Source organism: Scyliorhinus canicula, unplaced genomic scaffold (genome assembly GCF_902713615.1).
Source record: "Scyliorhinus canicula unplaced genomic scaffold, sScyCan1.1, whole genome shotgun sequence".
Lineage (NCBI taxonomy): Eukaryota > Metazoa > Chordata > Chondrichthyes > Carcharhiniformes > Scyliorhinidae > Scyliorhinus > Scyliorhinus canicula.
The window spans coordinates 167,889-182,529 of NW_024055909.1; the positions used below are offsets into that span (position 1 = coordinate 167,889).

Below are 14,641 nucleotides of genomic sequence, written 5' to 3' on the forward strand. Positions count from 1 at the left end.
TCTAATAATACTGGTGGGGCTCTTGCATATTAAGTACTGGATTATGCACCATGGGACCCGTGCTCTCTGGTTGTGACTTCTAAAGAAATAAAATGAATTTAAATGGATTCTGACCCTTCTTTTCTGATATGAAAGAGGAAACGCAAATCACGAACAGGCCTCACTCATTGCAGCATATCCATGGAAGTGTTACTAAAATGCCTGCTCTCGGATAACTGCACAGGCTACACACTTTCAGAATGACCCGGCAGGTTTTTGTACGGCGCTGAATGGCTTTCAGTTCACTGTGCCTCAACTGCACAGAGATAGGTGGCGGTGTCTGTCACTCGAACGTCACTAACATTCAGAGAGCTGTGTTTCTCTGCTGAACTGAACTGAGCTGTGATCCGGCCCTGAGCACTGGTACCGCTCGCCAGGTGCTGCATGGTTCCATCCGGGTATTGTCTGTACCATTGGAGGATCTGTCCTGCTACTGTGGTGGAACAGGCCAAGGATGCAATGTCTCCCTCGGGAACCACCATTGACTGTGGAGACTGCGATAACTCGTCACTGCCAGCGGCATCTGAGATGTAAAATAACATGAATAATTTAATATCACACAGACGGCGAGAATATAAGAACATAAGAACATAAGAACTAGGAGCAGGAGTAGGCCATCTGGCCCCTCGAGCCTGCACCGCCATTCAATTAGATCATGGCTGATCTTTTGTGGACTCAGCTCCACTTTCCGGCCCGAACACCATAACCCTTAATCCCTTTATTCTTCAAAAAACTATCTATCTTTACCTTAAAAACATGTAATGAAGGAGCCTCAACTGCTTCACTGGGCAAGGAATTCCATAGATTCACAACCCTTTGGGTGAAGAAGTTCCTCCTAAACTCAGTCCTAAATCTACTTCCCCTTATTTTGAGGCTATGCCCCCTAGTTCTGCTGTCACCCGCCAGTGGAAACAACCTGCCCGCATCGATCCTATCTATCCCCTTCATAATTTTAAATGTTTCTATAAGATCCCCCCTCATCCTTCTAAATTCCAACGAGTACAGTCCCAGTCTACTCAACCTCTCCTCATAACCCAACCCCTTCAGCTCTGGGATTAACCTAGTGAATCTCCTCTGCATACCCTCCAGCGCCAGTACGTCCTTTCTCAAGTAAGGTGACCAAAACTGAACACAATACTCCAGGTGTGGCCGCACCAACACCTTATACAATTGCAACATAACCTCCCTAGTCTTAAACTCCAATCCTCTAGCAATGAAGGACAAAATTCCATTTGCCTTCTTAATCACCTGTTGCACTTGTAAACCAACCTTCTGTGACTCATGCACTAGCACACCCAAGTCTCTCTGAACAGCGGCATGCTTTAATATTTTATCGTTTAAATAATAATCCCGTTTGCTGTTATTCCTACCAAAATGGATAACCTCATATTTGTCAACATTGTATTCCATCTGCCAGACCCGAGCCCATTCACTTAACCTATCCAAATCCCTCTGCAGACTTCCAGTATCCTCTGCACTTTTCGCTTTACCACTCATCTTACTGTCATCTGCAAACTTGGACACATTGCCCTTGGTCCCCAACTCCAAATCATCAATGTAAATTGTGAACAATTGTGGGCCCAACACGGATCCCTGAGGGACACCACTAGCTACTGATTGCCAACCAGAGAAACACCCATTTATCCCAACTCTTTGCTTTCTATTAATTAACCAATCCTCTATCCATGCTACTACTTTACCCTTAATGCCATGCATCTTTATCTTATGCAGCAACCTTTTGTGTGGCACCTTGTCAAAGGCTTTCTGGAAATCCAGATATACCACATCCATCGGCTCCCCGTTATCTACTGCACTGGTAATGTCCTCAAAAAATTCCACTAAATTAGTTAGGCATGACCTGCCTTTAACGAACCCATGCTGCGTCTGCCCAATGGGACAATATCTATCCAGATGCCTCGCAATTTCTTCCTTGATGATAGATTCCAGCACATGATATAGCACAATCAACTACAACATGACATAACAATATATACAATAAAGGAAACTGTACGTCCCTATAACATGACATGTCTGATGTGTGACATATTCCTGCCAGATATAGTGATTACACTCACACGGAGAGAAGAGTAAGAAATTCAGGGAGATAATCACTAAAGTGAAGCTCAGCTTCATGTTGGATCCTATCGATCTGTGTTCAGTAGCTCTCGGTAGTGTTCAGGACCAGAGACAATGCTCCGGAGGTAGCGCTGTTGTCCATCAAACTGAGTCTAATACCAACTGCACCGTGCCCGCCCGAGCCGGGTCTCAGGGGCTTGTGATCACAAAGTGAAGCTGTGAAGGAGATTCAGCATTGGATGGGGTGTGGGTCGAAGAATGCGCATGCGCAGAGCACCGCCTATGTGGAGTCAGACTGAGGACACGTGTGATGTTTTCCTGCAGATTTAGTGACGTAAGTCTGTAAACCGACTGACGTTAATGGGACTGGTTGAAGAGTCAAAAATATCTTTCCCGGAGCTGATCTGAACAGCCAGCCCTGAGTTTTAGAGAATTAACAGCTGATCAGAAATAGCAAGGCTGGGTTACCCTGGAGACTCGTTTGATGACGGATCTGTCGGTCGGATCGGATTCTGCAGTGTATTTTTACTGCCGCTGCTGGTAACAGGTGGGTTAGTTTCATTCGAGGTTAATGTGGTCCCCTCCCCCGCCCCGGTGTGGGTTTGTGTGGCTGACATCGCCGCTGCTCGATGGCTCCACATCATGTCTGCATCTGCCCGAGATTCTGTCGAAACTCCAACAGACAGGAGCTCTCAGACACAGTGCAAAATACGGGACTGTTGTCCACCATGAACTCAGTCTGTGAGTCCTGCTCCTGAGTAACTATTCAGAGCCACTTTCTCTATCCAGAGATGGAGAGAGGTTTGGCTGCCTGAGCGGTGCTGTTGCTGTTTTGTTTTTTGCCTCACTGCTTGTCTGCTGACATGAGTAACATAGCACAAGTGAAAGACTGAAACTTTCTCCTGAACACCACACGGACTGCAGCGGTTCAAGAAGGCAGCATCAAAGGTTAAACTAAAAGCAACTACTTCTTCTGTCTTAACATCAGACGGCAGTAGCCGAGAAACAGAATTCCCATCACTCAGATCAGAAATACATGCTGAAACAGGAAATAATCATCTGTTTAAAATTCCGATTGAAACCATGATTTCAAATGCGATGAAATGTGTTTGTTCCACAATTACTTTCCGAAATGCCCCGCCCGCACCAGCCCCATACAACCCAGATACTGGGTGGCCGCATTGTCGCCGTCTGATTTGTAAAGGTTGAAATTCGAAGCAACACCTTCTATTCCGCACCATCAAGAATCGGTTGTCTTTCTCAGCATTTTCTCACTTCACTTTCTTGCGTCTCCAATGACGGTTTAAGACCTGTAGGTGGGGAACTGCCCGTCAGTGAATGGGAACAATCCGAGCTGGGATACAGTCAGTACCTTATAAGAAGAATCGCTGCATATTTCCAGACGGAGTTTGGAATGGGTTTGCTGGTCTGGTTATTGTAGGACGGAAAAACATGTTTGTGAATTGTGTTAGAAAACATTAAACAGACATTCGAAAGGAGAATTAATATTGGAGGGACTCGGACCTTGGCGTTTGTTATAAAGTCTGCAACCACTGCCTCATGAAATGTGCTAATTTTCTACAAATGTCTGTGAACCAATAAAATACACCAGTCATCCAGACTCTGTGTATCGGCTTTGATCAAAGGGTCCTAGAAGGGGAGAACTGAGATGGAAAAGGTTCACACAATAATTCAGACAGAAATGGAAAGATCATAAACAGACTAAGTGTGAGTTAACGAACCATAAATTAACTTGTGAAATTCATTTCAGTACAAATGCAAGTTATAAACTAACGAATATAAGTATTCAGTTCCTGCTCACTTGTTCGTATTGAGTGTTGTGTTTGATTTTGATGTTGTATTAATGAGCCTGTGACCCTCACAGGCTGAGTAGTTGTGTCTGTCTATCATTGCGAGAGCGCCCTCTGCTGCGAAGTAACTGGAACTCCCAGTGCGAGTTCATGTACGGGACCCGCAATAACTCTGCAGCAGTGTGGGCTCCGTGGCGCAGAAATATACGGCACTGTCGGAGAGATCAGCTCCGGCGATACTTAAAGGAACCGTTTGGTTTTCTTTGTGTAAAACAGCCGAGAACCTGGCTGGGAAATCTGGAGACTTATCTGAACTGCCCGTGCTATGTATTTTCATTACATTCCTCGGAGGATCCCCGGGATACTGAATGTACCAGAACAGAGTATCAAAAATAGCTGTCGAGTATCTACAGTCCAGGTTAATGCTCTGTCCTTCCAGAACCGTTATCTCAGATCGATCCTGGGACACTGAATCTTCACCATTTGTTCCTGGAACAAAACACAAAATGTACTCAGTATCTGGGAGTGAAGATAACACACAGAACACATGGTGAACATTAGAACATCGACTCACCGGGAAGAATGGCCATTATTATCAGTAACCAACATGGGGAACACATGGTGTCTGGATTAGAGTTCGGCAGAAATAAATCCGATTTGAAATATGTTCTGGTATTAAAGCAGAAATTCAGATCAGGAGAATCTTCACTGACTGGGAGACTGAGGGGCGTTTCCCAGCGACATGATTGGCTGGTCTGTCGACCCTGATGACAGTTGGGCGCCAATCAGTGTTAGTCCTGGACGAATAATATCTTCTGATTCTCTCCTTCTCCCTGTCTTTCACTGTCCCTCCATCTCTGTCATTGTCTCAAGGTCTGCCCCGCCCTATCGCTCGGTCTCTATATATCTGTTTCCCCTTCCTCTGTTTCTGACCCTCTCTCACACACTTCCTCTGCCTCTTTCTCCCGTTTTCCTTGAAGTTTAGACTGTAGAAAACCCAATTCGTCCAACTTCCTCATTTCAAGGAGTTCATCAAAGTGTTCAGTTAATAGGAGCAGCTGAAACAGGTAAAATATAATATCCACTGCTCAGGATTAGGATAAACCTGGCATCAGTTACATTTAGATCCCAAAATAATACAGGATATTTGTGTGAATTATGGTCATATTAACATATTTTCGATGTATTGGTATTTTAGAGTCAAGATCTCTTCGTGATCTCCGTGATTTCATATTGTTTAAAACCAGCTTCCTTAAACAATGTGACTGAGATATCACACTAAACAACGGTATTCGGCAGGATTTAAAGCAAAGTTGGAATTAGCTCCATGTATAACTTTATAATCATTGAAATAAATTGCAATAATAAAAATATGAACCAAAAATAATGTTACGTCATTATACATCAACATCCTTCAGTAATTTGAGAATTCGATAATTTTCCAGGAAAGCGCCATATACCTCAGATCGCCACCAGATGGAGCTCGCTCACCATGTTTTTCTGTTCACTGCACTCGGTATAGGAGAGACAACATGGTGTTTGTGCGACGAGTCTCGTCATCCAATGCGTCAAATGGATCTCGGAAATGATTGTTTCCTCATTGCTTCCGCACTTTTTAAAGATTTACCTGAATATTTACCATTCGATCTCCTTCTGACTGTTTGAGGGTCTGTAATGCACTCCCAGTAGCATGAGAGCGCCTTTATTGGCCCTACACTCAATCGGTGTGTCGTCAATTGGTCATCTTCCAACATATCATCCCTTGTCATTTCTGTAATTGATTATCTAACCAATTTAGCCACCCCACCCTTTTTATACCCTGTCTATCTCTGTCTGAAAACCCTGACAGGAGGAATATTGAACTGCCATTCGGTCCCTCTCTATCTGTTTCTGCAGTAACTATTAATTCATACTCTTATCGGTGCCCTAAACTGGCCTATTTTGTTTACTGTGCTCACCATATTGAATTATATCCCCATTGCCACTGTCAAATCCTCCTTTTTATTTTCTATCAATGGATTCCTTTGTTGTCCAGACGCACCCAATGATTTTCCGCCTTCCAGGCCCATTCTTGATTATTCCACATCTGAATTTACCAATCAGTCCCCACCCTCCTGCCAAAGCAGTTTACCCCTTCCCAGCAGCACTCGACAAACGCCCGACAGGAAACCACTTTACCGCCACCTCTGAGTCAGTTCTGCCAGTCGGGCAGCACATTCTCGGGGATGTTGACGGTGGACTCTGCAAAATGAGCGTATGTTTCAGTGAAAATTGTTATTTTGGAACTTGAGGCTGTCAGTGGGGAGGTGGTGACCTCGTGGCATTATCACTGGGTAAATAAATCAGAAATCCTTGTTTGAATCTCACCATGGCGGGTGTTGGAATTTAAATCATTCAGGTTTGTTATTGTAAAAAATACAGTTCTACAGGAGACTGCAGATCCACAGCAATGTGATTGACTCTTTTTCACAAATACTTTCATTGGGATTTTTAACATTTAGTAACAAGATGTATGCACAACATGAGACAGAGCCATTGGTAAGAATACAAAAGAAGAAACAAAGCAACAGCAACGTCATAAACATCTGTAAAACAGGTCGTCACTTTCACTGTGAACCAGGTCTGTGCTCACATTCCCTTTTGTACATTTATATTTACAATCAAAGTCAGAACTTTTAACTTTATATTTACGCTCATTTTGAACGGCGAAGTGGGGAGCGGGTGGTGGGGTGGGTGGGGGGGGGGGTGGTGTAGAAGTCCTGTTCCCCCATTGAGTTTTCGAGGGAGGCTCGGATGGTCCATCTCCTCGGTTTTCCATGTGTGTGTGTTGGGAGGTACTCAAAAGGACAGACACAAACGATACTGTAACTGGCTTAGAGGAAATGCCAGAGACTTAACTGAACCAACTTTGAGATAGAAAAAACGGTCTTCCTGATGGATAAACAGGAAAAGCCAGTGTGGGAATCCAGGCTCAAAGTTGATTTATAAGTACCCCTCCTTTCTTCTACATGAATGGTATTTAGGCTGCAGCATGTTACACACCAAAACACAAAGAGGTCAAATATAAGAAACACATAATTGTCAATTCTGAAACTCAACTCAAGCATTGAATAACGAAACAAATATTGTGTAAAGTCGGTTGCTTTGTTCTGTAGGATTTAAGAATGCTGCATTAATAATAGAAGAGAGCATTTCGCCGTTAGAGATTTGCTGAACAAATTCTTCAGTTCAATATAAGTTCTTCTTCTGGCTTGTAAGTTTAAACATCTGTTTTAAAGAAATAGACGTGTTCTTTCAAGAAGTGGCATGGCCTCTCAGCAAAGCTGAACCATGCAAAGCTGTTTCTGTGGTGTAGTGGTTACCACATTCGCTTTACACGCGAGTGGTCCCCAGTTCGGAACCGGGCAGAAACATCTGGTGTTTCCAGTTTAGTCTGTTGCTGAATATTACCTCAATCTCGTAACTGATCTTCATCATCGAGGAATAGCACGAGTTTGGAATTTCTGTGGGCCAGTGGCGCAATGGATAATGCATCTGACTACGAATTAGGAGATTCCAGGTTCGACTCCTGGCTGGTTCGCAGTTCCTAGTGTTGGAGTCCCCTTTAGTTCAGTGGGTTGGACAGCTGGTTCCCGATGCAGAGCAAAGTGAGCAGGGCATCATCAATTCTCGTTTTAGCTCTGGTTATTTATGAAAGCCCTGCCCTCTCAATTTAGCTTCAAGCAAAACATAACTTATCTCCAGTTCAGCAAAGTTCAATATCTGATCCTTTGATAAGTTGAGACATCAGTTTTAAAGAAACGGGTTCTGGCAATAAGTTACATGGCATTTCAGCGGAACCATTAGCAGCTGCAGCAACACATTGAGGTTCAACATTGCACAGGGCCACTGATTGCAACACTCCCAGCAGTTTCTGTCGTGTAGTGGTTATCACATTCGTCTAACACGCGAAAGGTGAGTAGGAATGTCAGGATAGATAGGATGAATGCGTGGCTCGAGAGATGATGCAAGAGGGAGGGATTCAAATTCCTGGGGCATTGGGACCGGTTCTGGGGGAGGTGGGACCAGGACAAACCGGACGGTCTGCACCTGGGCAGGACTGGAACCGATGTCCTGGGGGGGTGTTTTCTAGAGCTGTTGGGGAGGGTTTAAACTAATGTGGCAGGGGGATGGGAACCAATGCAGGAAGTTGGAAGGTAGTAAAACAGGGACAGAAGCAAAAGGAAGTAAGGGGAAAAGTGCAAGGCAGAGAAGACATAGTCAAAAATCTAAAAGGGCGACAGTGACTGAGGGGAGCTCAGTGAATAGGCCCAGTAATAACAAAAGGAATAAAACTGGAGATGTAATTAGAACAGAGAACAGCACAGCACAGAACAGGCCCTTCGGCCCCAGATGTTGTGCCGAGCAATGATCACCCTACTCAAACCCACGTATCCACCCCATACCTGCAACCCAACAACCCCCCCTTAACCTTACTTTTTAGTACACTACGGGCAATTTAGCATGGCCAATCCACCTAACCCGCACATCTTTGGACTGTGGGAGGAAACCGGAGCGCCCGGAGGAAACCCACGCACACACGGGGAGGACGTGTAGACTCCGCACAGACAGTGACCCAGCCGGGAATCGAACCTGGGACCCTGGAGCTGTGAATCATTTATGCTAACCACCATGCTACCGTGCTGCCCCAAACATGCAGCTTGACCAACGGAAAACCTCATCGAAGGGCTCGTCCGAGATTTGAACCCGGCACCTCTCGCAAATTCCAACAGCGATACACCCAAAGTGAGAATCATACCCCTAGACCAACGAGCCCCAAAGATGTTAAGATTCAAAACAGAGGTAAAAAAAACCAACATAAGTGTACTTTACCTGAATGCTCGTAGTATTCGGAATAAAGTAAATGAGTTGATGGCACAAATCATCGTGAATGAATATGATTTAGTGCCCAATACTGAAACATGGTTAAAGGATGCTCACGACTGGGAGTTAAATATCCGAGGGTATCAAACTATTCGAATGACAGAGTGGATGGTAAGGGAGGTGGTGTTGCTCTATTATTTAAGGATGACATCCGGGCAATAGTATGGGATGACATCGGTGCTATGGAGGATATCCATTTGGGTGGAAATCAGGAATAATAAGGCGAAAAAGTCACTGATAGGAGTAGTCTATTGGCCACCAAATAGTAACGTTATGGTGGGGCAGGCAATAAACAAAGAAATAACTGATGCATGTAGAAATGGTACAGCAGTTATCATGGGGGATTTTAATCTACATGTTGATTGGTTTAACCAGGTCGGTCAAGGCAACCTTGAGGAGGAGTTTATAGAATGTATCCGCGATAGTTTCCTAGAACTGTATGTAATGGAACCTACGAGGGAACAAGCGGTCCTAGATCTTGTCCTGTGTAATGAGACAGGATTGGTTCATGATCTCATAGTTAGGGATCCTCTCGGAAGGAGCGATCACAATATGGTGGAATTTAAAATACAGATGGAGGGTGAGAAAGTAAAATCAAATACTAGTGTTTTGTGTTTAAACAAAGGAGAGTACAAGGGGATGAGAGAAGAACTAGCTAAGGTAGACTGGGAGCTAAGACTTTATGGTGGAACAGTTGAGGAACAGTGGAGAACCTTTCAAGCGATTTTTCACAGTGCTCAGGAAAGGTTTATACCAACAAAAAGGAAGGACGGTAGAAAGAGGGAAAATCGACCGTGGATATCTTAGGAAATAAGGGAGAGTATCAAATTGAAGGAAAAAGCATATAAAGTGGCAAAGATTGCTGGCAGATGAGAGGACTGGGAAATCTTTAGGGGGCAACAGAAAGCTACTAAAAAAGCTATAAAGAAGAGTAAGGTAGAGTATGAGAGTAAACTTGCTCAGAATATAAAAACAGACAGTAAAAGTTTTTACAAATATTTAAAACAAAAAAGAGTGGCTAAGGTAAATATTGGTCCTTTAGAGGATGAGAAGGGAGTTTTAATAATGGGGAATGAAGAAATGGCTGAGGAACTGAACAGGTCTTCACAGTGGAAGACACAAATAACATGCCAGCGACTGATAGAAATGAGGCTATGACAAGGCTATGACCTTGAGAGGATTGTTATCACTAAGGAGGTAGTGATGGGCAAGCTAATGGGGCTAAAGGTAGACAAGTCTCCTGGCCCTGATGGAATGCATCCCAGAGTGCTAAAAGAGATGGCCAGGGAAATTGCAGATGCACTAGTGATAATGTACCGAAATTTAATAGACGCTGGGATGTCTCTTGAGTAGCTCGCCGTGATCGTATAGTGGTTAGTACTCTGCGTTGTGGCCGCAGCAACCTCGGTTCGAATCCGAGTCACGGCATTGCGGGAATGGCAATGACACGGCATTGGGAGCGCCATTATTTTAGCTGGGGCTGGTTTAGCTCACTCGGCTAAATCGCTGGCTTTTAAAGCAGACTAAGCACGGTTCGATTCCCGTACCAATAGGGGAATGGGGAGGGGAGACAATGGAATGGAAGACTTATCAGTGGAAGCAATGAAAATAAGTTGTGGTGAAGCGAGAAGAGTGCGAAGTTGTTGAGCCTACTGTAAAATCCGCAAGGCTGCACCGTGCCGATTCGGAGGATGGGGGCTGTTCCTCGGCGTTGTGCTGAGCTGCATGGGAACATTGCAGCAGGCCAAGATCGGACATGTGAGCAGGACAGTGAGTTCAAATAGCAAGCGACAGGAGAGTCTGCCACCTGTAACTGGCTTAGAGGAAATGCCAGAGACTTAACTGAACCAGCTTTGAGAAAGAAAAAACGGTGTTCCTGATGGAGAAACAGGAAAAGCCACTGAGGGAATCCAGGCTCAAAGTTGATTTGCAATTACCCCACCTTTCTTCTACATGAACGGTATTTAAGCTGCAGCATGTAACACACCAAAACTGTGTGATGCTTCGAGAAGTTGAGACATCAGTTTTAAAGAAACGGCTTCCTGCAATAAGTTAAATGGCCTCTCAGCTTAAAAAAATAGAAGCTGCAGCAACACATTGAGGTTGAACATTGCACACGTCAACTGTTTGCGATGCTCCCAGCAGTTTCTGTGGTGTAGTGGTTGTCACATTCGCCTGACACGCGAAAAGTCCGCGGCTCGAAACCGGGCAGAAACGTCCCGTACTTCTCATTGTGTGTGACGAATGTTTGCACGAAATACGTTTGTTTCTCAATCTCGCGCGTTCGAAGAAGTTCCCAGTTGGTCTCGCATAAGGTATTAAAATTCCTGCAACAAAGTCGGAAATACTGAATTTTCAAGACGCGGGGGGAATAAAATCCTTTCCTATTTTGCCACAATTCGGATATTAGCAGTTTGTTCCACCACCACAGAATCTATTGGGTTTACAGATGCAGATGAACATATTTAATCACCATTTCAAACATGTATAAATGTACGATTAAAGCAACTTACTGCGGATGCGTCAATCGGAAACAAAATCAGAAAATTTATTTGCGCCGCAAAGAATTCATGTTGCTTGACCAAGGGAACACTCCATCGAAGGGCTCGCCCGGGATTTGAACACCCGACCTCTCGCAAATTCCGACAGCAAGACACCCAAAGCGAGAATCATACCCCTAGACCAACCAGCCACGCAGATGCAGGCAAAGCATACTGTCATTGCCATCGAACGTCCATCTAACATCAGCGGAGAACGCCGAAAGTACTGCAACAACTCAGGGACTCAGGCGGCATTTGTCAAGTGGAAACAAGATTGAAACCCAAATCTGCGATGTAAGGACACGCAAAATGGGTGCAGCATTTACAGTGTGAAACTGCTGAACACACACTGAGTGTGAAAGCTGTATTGAGCCCAGTGGAAAGATGCGCTGCTGTTCCTCGAGTGTCTGTTGAGCTGTTTTGGAACATTTCACGACGCCGAGGTCCGGCAGGTCAGCGTTAAGATCCAGCTCTCCAGTCAGTTCAATTCTCCACTTTGGCTCTGTGGATTAGATGGGTCACGCCCCTGTGGTTAACACAGATCTGGAGCATCAATTTTATCCAAACGCACTCCAGCTCAGACACTGTCTCTCTCTCTCGAGCATCATCTGTGGGGAGCGAAACGACGTCAACATCCCGAGTCCTGAGAAATTTTTTTCAGAGTGGGCCAATGTAAATCAACCCCGCCGTCAGCATCGCAAACAATTCGTAATCTCTGACCTGGAGTAAAGAGCTTGTCCTGGATTTAAACCCACGACCACTCCCATAGGCATTGATTGAAAATCCCTAAACGAGAACCAGACCTCGAGACCAAAGAGCACAAATTTAAGACCGACATTCAGCAAAATATAACTTATGTTAATTTCGATATAATTTCTACATCTCAAGGCGTTATATGTTGAGACATCTGTTAATTTAAGAAACAGCTGTCGCTTGCAACAAGGGACCTGGCCTCTCAAACAGACCATCAGAATCTGCAGCAACACAGTGAGGTTGTACATTCCGCACGTCCATTGATTGCCAGCAGTTTCTGTAGTGTAGTGGTTATCACATTCGCCTCACACGGGATAGGTTTCCGGTTGGAAACATCGAACATTTAGCATTTCGTGTGAGAAAAGTTTGCACAATTATTGGGCACAAAATAATTCTGTTTCCTGATTGTTGCCGGAATCTCGTGTGTTCCAGGACTATGAAATTTCGTCTCACATGTGCCACTGCACTGATTTGAACATTATGGCCCAAGCATTGAATTTTCGGCAGGCAATGAGAGGTGAAGAAGAGGATGCTTCAAACGGAAACAAAAACAGAAAATACTGGATAATAGGTGGGAAATTTCGAAAGTGTCTCGGGCAGAAAAAAAAAGGGAATGTAAATGAGGCTAATCAAGGCTATGAAAGGTGCTGATGGCGCATCAAGCGGTCAAAATGTGGTAATGGCAGAACAAAGGTAAGCAGTGCGTCAGAGAACAATTACAAACAGGGATCAGATTGCTGAAGTAGGATGGGGAGGGGGGGAATGCTGAGGGTAAAACATATCAATGGAAGGAATGATAAGTTGGGTCAAGGCGTTCCGGGAGTATGGAGGTGATGCGCTTCATGATCAGCCTCTCAAAGCACTTCATTACAATTGACGTCAGGGCCGCCTGCTCCAAAAACTAATTCAAATTGAATCCAATTCATGGCCCCCAGAAGAGAGACATACCAGATCCACGCCTTCCACCTGACCTCACGCTCATCTTAGCAAAAAGGCGAGAAGCGATTTCCTCCCACAGTTCAAAGATGTGTAGGAAATCTGGATTGGCCTTGCTGAATTGGCCCTTAGCGCCCCTTCGTCTCAATTGGGCGAAGTCTGTTCCTGATCTGTGTAGGAATCCAACATAAAACATGTCGGGTCAACAGAAACTTCAGGGATTTTGCATCGAAAAATTGATTTCTATTAAAGTCTAAACCTGGCACCATGTGCTTCCCATGTCCCAACTGATAGTAATTCTCATGTTGCTCGGCGGTTATTGTACATAATAATAATAATCTGACTTCGGAAACTGTGAAGGTGGGTATGGGTGAATTAAGGGCTGCTGGGGCACTCGACAGCGGATTGTTGGTTACCTGCTCAAACCGAGCATAGAATGCATTACCTTCATCGGGAAGGGGTGCGCTGCTGCCAGAGATACAGTAAGACGTCTTACAACACCGGGTTAAAGTCCAACAGGTTTGTTTCAAACACGAGATTTCGGAGCGCAGCTCCTTCCTCAGGTGAATCACAAAACAGAATCATTTAACCTGGTGTTGTAAGACTTCTTACTGTGCTCACCCTTGTCCAACGCCGGCATCTCCACATCATGGCCAGAGATACTGCTCGACCCGGCCCGGTTATGTAGATCTTTGGGCTTTTTTTCTGAGGGATTCTTCTCCAGAGACCGCTGAGATAGGCCCATTGAAGATTTTAAGACCGATGTGGTTGGATTCTCAACTGAAAAGGTAACCAAAGGTTATCCGGGGTCGGTGAAATGTGAATCTGAGGTCATGTTCGCATCTGTCACGAACTTATTGAATGTTGAAGAAGGCTCAAGCGGATGAATAGCCAACTCCTGCTCAACATTCGTCTGTTGGCAGGTCCGTGGGGAGGCGTCACAATCTCCTGAGTTATCGAGGGAGACACAGCATCGTTGAGCTATTCCCCAGCTCAGCGCCATGAAGGATATTGCAGCGATAGAGGCAATTCCATGCCGCAGTCGGTGCACGGTACGTGTTATCAGAACAGGAAAATCGCTTATTGTCACGAGTCGGCTTCAAATGAAATTACTCAGAAAATCTCCTAGTCGTCACATTTCGGCGCCTGTTCAGGGAGGCTGTTACGGGAATCGAACCGTGCTGCTGGCCTGTGTGGTCTGCTTTCAAAGCCAGCGATTTAGCCCTCTCCTAAACAGCCCCTAAAAACATATCATCCAGGAGTGGGACAAGAGTTCGTCCCTGGGTGGGATCGAACCACCAACCTTTCGGTTAACAGCCGAACACGCTAACCGATTGCGCCACGGAGACGACAACAGGATCACAACTCTGTGCATTTCAACAGTGACGGCCAATCCTCTGATTGCCAGGGACCGAATGAGAATGCTGGCAATATTGGTCCCCTGAGGCAGTGCGGAATATATCTGGAAGGAGCGTACACATGGTCCCGCGGGCATGGACATTTGTGAGACGTGAAATCATCACAGGCCCGTGGATTTTACAGAACTCACTTGGACAGCACCAC

The 14,641-nt window shown here is 45.1% G+C and overlaps 2 non-coding genes across 2 annotated transcripts; one reads left to right on the plus strand and one right to left on the minus strand.

Moving 5' to 3' along the window:
- The first annotated feature begins 10,205 nt into the window (after positions 1-10,205).
- trnah-gug lies at positions 10,206-10,277 on the plus strand. The gene has a single exon. It is a non-coding gene; the product is annotated as a tRNA-His (tRNA).
- Positions 10,278-14,353: 4,076 nt separating this feature from the next.
- Positions 14,354-14,427, minus strand: trnan-guu. The gene has a single exon. It is a non-coding gene; the product is annotated as a tRNA-Asn (tRNA).
- Between the last annotated feature and the right edge of the window lie 214 nt (positions 14,428-14,641).